General features: G+C 38.2%; 1 pseudogene; it reads right to left on the bottom strand.

Moving 5' to 3' along the window:
* Positions 1-3,967, bottom strand: part of LOC117710377 (DNA repair and recombination protein RAD54B pseudogene) — a 5,475-nt pseudogene extending 1,508 nt beyond the window's left edge.
* Between the last annotated feature and the right edge of the window lie 849 nt (positions 3,968-4,816).

Genomic DNA, 4,816 nt, shown 5'->3' with positions numbered 1-4,816 from the left:
GGGTATAACTACTCCTCTTTTGGTTTTTTCAAAATAGTTATGTTTTCAGTGTTCCTTGTAAGAACCAGGGCAAAAGCACTAGTAGCCGCTCCTCCCACTCTCAGATAGTTATTATTTTTAAAGTTCCCATAGTATCGTGTTTCACAATACCTTGTATTTGAGGATTATAAGAATTCCAGTAATATGGGTAATATTAGATTGTCAACAAACCATTCAAATGTCTGACTATAATAGCCAGTTTCCATCTATCTTAATCTGGATATGGAAACACCAAGCATAGAAAGATAATGTAGGCAATAACTAATTACATTTTTAGTTGTTTTTCCTGTTAAAGCAGTGTAACTAGAAAGCCTGAAAAGGTGTCAAGTCACATGTACATGTTAATTTTCTAAAATCAGAAATGAGTTAACATCCACTTGTCATAATTGATTAGTCATAGGTTCTCAAGTATTAACACCTTATGAAAAAAAAATTGAGGTCACTCGAGAACAAGTTTTTACAATTTGACTTATATACTCTCTAGAAATATCAAATTACTGTCTCAAGCCATTATAATTAAAACATGTGACTGTAAACAAATAACCAAAGCACAGCACCTTAGGAGCAGATCTCTGCAGATCCTTGAAGATATAATATCTTGTGGTGATGCTATATAGGACAAATAGATGGCTTCTTAGTTCTAATGATGATCCTATAAGAATTTCTAAAATTATATCAATGATGATTAAGCTCTCTGTAACTGGACTGTTATTAGGCAATAGATGTCCAGCCAGACAATCACTCCAATGGACGTGCATGTAAACATTCTCTGTTGCAAACTTCACCTCATCCCATAATTTGACCCAAGGTGTGAGCCTGTGATGAACCCTGTAACGTGTGATTATGTATCTGATAAAAAGATATACAAGCACTGAGGACAAAGAGATGACAGGCAGATACAATGGAGAGATAGGATAGAATCTTTCACCTATCTCCACTTACGGTATATTTTTCCTTTTCTCCACTAGGATCTTTCCACTTCTCTCCCTAAACAGCTTTCCTAGGAAACTTTTCACACTTAGTAATAAAACTCTACAACAACTTCTTCTAAATGTCTTTTCTTTCTGCAAGCTGAGACTAGCAGGCCATAGTTTTAGAAACCAGCAGTTCCTGATGAGATAGAACAAAGGCTGTTTATTTAATCCTTGGCTGTTTTCAGGATGTGTTAAATTGAATAAACTGCACTTTCTGGCTTCAGAGGATCAGAGAAAGCAGGCCAGCCACAGTGGTATAGTAACTTAGACAAGTAAAACTTTTTTATTTAGCAACTTTAAATATCTCCTAAAACAAGGTCCTAACCCCTGCCAAGGCTCTTCCCCCTCCACTGTCTCAAGAAGAGCTAAACATGAAGAAGGAAGAATGTCTATAATCTGCCTAGTATATAAATCTGTTGTGACATTTTCCTGGGATCCAGGCAATCCAGCATGAGCTTTCAAATGTCTTATAAATTAAGGAAAAGTACATGTTTCTTAAATTAAAACTGTATTGTAAAATTTGAGAATTAGCAATATCTAAATACGGAACAATTTCAAGCAATTATAAACCATGAGCTATATTACTGGCTACGAGTATAGGAATTGAAAGCTCATTCCTCAGCATTACAAAACAGTGGTTACAGCACGTAGCTTAATATTTGTGCTGAAGCATCGGGAAATTGAAGAGGATCCAATTACCATGTACTGTCTTCCCATAGATGAGCTGTTGTAAATAGAGTACACACCAGTATAGGCTGTATGTGTAAATTTATAAGAAATACAAAAGCATGTATAGAAAAATTGTAACAACTTGTCTTTTGGATAATGATTACAAAATTTGTCTAGAAAGTTGGTCATATGATAGGCCAAATATCATATTCTTTAATAACCAATTTAAGCTCTTTGGAATAAGGAACAGTTCATTAAGTTCTTCTCAAAATACTTTTGTAACCCTGACCTACAAGTCTGTATTAACACAGCAACAGCTTTAAAACAGGGTGTTAAAACTTTCTTTGGAGATAAAGAAATATGAATCTATATTAATGGTCCCTTTTCCCAAGAATTGTTGTGAAACAGCCAACCAATTGGACCAGTTCTGTATAATGTATCTATTGATAACTAACAGCTTCCTCTACTTTCTGCCAAAGCTATTTCTCCTTCATCAGTTTAATTGTCAAGGGGAATTAAGATTTGCATCTCCCTTGAGAACATTCAAACAGAGGCTTAAGTCCTCCTCTGGTGAGCTTTAAGTGAGCTGTTTTATCTAATAGCATCTCCTAGAAGCTTCTGAAATCATTTAAAGTAAGTAAACTATCTTGGGCTTTGTGTCCCAAATATTGAAAAGATATTGCCTTTGAATGTTTTCTGGAGCAACAAGCACTCCCCAAAATTTAAAAGCTCGTTTATGAGAACAAAGGCTTGCATTGAAACTCCTTTCAGAGGGCTATGAACCATTTCTTGAGGCAAAACTTTCTAATAATATCTCCTTTTCAATCTTGGTGAGGCTAAATTTGCCTCTGTCACTGTATCAAATAAAGTTGGCAGCAGGCCTTTACTGTGCCACAGCTGTTTTATTCTATTACTTTTGCAATCATCTCCACCTGTTCGATCCTCTTCTCAACCATAACCATGGGTGAGTCAAAAATTCAATGGAATACTGGCAGTTTATTATTTTAAGTTTCTTTTGCAATATTAGAGTATAACCATAACTTTGGGAAACAAAACAATTTTTAACAATGTAAACAATCTATTTTTTTTTTATTAACAGCAAGTACATTACTTTTATTTACATAGTTCGGCTGCCAGTTTTTATATCTGAATGTATGATAGTGCAGTTTTTAATATCTCACTAAAGAGACATTGTTTTTAAATCTTATCTTTATATATCTGATCTCTGAATACTCTAACCCTGAGTTACCAATTTTAATCTAGCTTTTTGTTACCAAAAGTTGTAATTTTTAATCATATCTAATAACTAACTTAAGGTTAATAACATATAACCAAGACACATAGAACATTTAATACTTTAAAACCAGTCAGAAACAAAAGTGAAGTAGATGTACATTTTATATATTTCATCCAAAACAAACTCTTACTTTTCTAGCTGTAATTTCAAAAGAAAAAAAGCACCTTGTCATTTGTTGAGCCTAATAAAGCTAATAAACACGGTCACAAAAAATTTTTCCTAGGAAAACAGCCATCAATTTCTTTTACCATAGAAGTAAAAAAAAAACTTGTTGGCCCCCTCCAAGAGCAGCTTATGCAAATAATCATACCTGCCATGGTTCTTCTGGTGTGCCCTATTTCCAGCCCCAGAGCAAGGTATTTATTTATCAGCTTCTATTGTGTAAATTAAGATTATCCTTTAAGAGAGTTTTAAGTTAAAATCAAGCCAAGTTTTTAACCTTTTGTTTTAAAAACATGAAACATAGAACATTTATTCATTCCGACGAAACAAAGACAGACACGTGGACAAATTTGGCGCGCCAAGGACACACAGTAGATAGAGAAAGCATAACTAAGAATTCTCTTCAGTAGGAGCCAGAGAGAAACCTCCTAATTTGCTCCTGCTCCCAGAAGGGCTCTGAAATAGCCTTTTCTTTTGTTAACACGCCTGAGAGCACACTGTTTTAAGCTCTCTCTCTCTCCTCTCTCTCTCTCTCTCTCTCTCTCTCTCCTCTCTCTCTCTTTCTGTTCCTTTCACCAAATATTGCAGAGTAAAGCCCTGCAGCCCCTCAAGTCTCTCTAACTTTTTCCAGCAGTCAAGAGTCTCCTCATCACGTGCCGGACAAAACACAAAAACAGCAAGCAGAAACCAAACAACCTGAAACACACTGGCTACACCTAGTACTCCCCAACCACACAACCGACTCAGATGGAAGGGGGTTGCGAGGCTCCCCTCTCAGAAGGAGACCGCAATCCTCTTTCCTCAGATAGGAGGCTTTCACCGACATCTCTGGCCCTCCTTAACCCCCCCGGACTCTCCAGGGTCGGCAGCTTGTAGCCATCCAAGCACGTCTGCCGACTACAGCTTCCCAGTCATTACGACCAGTGAAGCAGCTTCAAAACCAAAAAGCGCTTTCCCGAATACAGAATACAGGTACAGATACAGAATCAGACCCGACAACTGACTTGCCGGTGCTTTACAGAATACTCCAAACCGAGTTCAGATTATTTCGGACCGAATACAGATTATTTTAAACACACCTCAAACAGACAATGGACTCGCCGGCCGGCTCATGCACTCACTCACTCACACTGGGGATCCCCTTACTCTCAAGGTTGTTTCTGGGAGTGTGGGGGTGGCTGCTGTTTTCCCGGTCAGGGAACCAAAATGTAAGGCCCACTAGAAAAAGAACTCACGATCCGTGGAGAACTGCAGACGCACCCCAAATCACTCACGAGAAAACATCTTGATGCAAACGCAAGAGGTTTACTGGCTAGCCAGGGCTGTCCTCCCTTCCAGCCTGCGCAGGGGCCTGAGGGATTTCCGCAGCCCCGAACAAAAGAAGTTTACAGTTTAAGGGTGAATCTACAAACCAGGTGGGGGTGGAGTTAGGAAGGGGGGAAGGCTGAGAGTGGAGTTAGGGAAGGGGAAGGAGGGGGAAAAGGTCACTAGGTCATCGATACATTTGATCTCAAATTCCTAAGATGCATGGTGTGTCACTTTATAATTGGCTATTTCGAAGTAGTTTCACACTATATATCATGAGCTCCAGTTCAAGGGGGTCAGGCTTATCTCAAACTTTTAGCATCCTGGCACCAACTGTCTCAGGGCTGTTAGTTCAAAGAGCGGCCAGTCT

The sequence above is a fragment of the Arvicanthis niloticus genome, chromosome 6 (assembly GCF_011762505.2).
Source record: "Arvicanthis niloticus isolate mArvNil1 chromosome 6, mArvNil1.pat.X, whole genome shotgun sequence".
Lineage (NCBI taxonomy): Eukaryota > Metazoa > Chordata > Mammalia > Rodentia > Muridae > Arvicanthis > Arvicanthis niloticus.
Note: the sequence above shows the minus strand (reverse complement) of the source record. Positions and strands in the feature narration are given on the sequence as shown.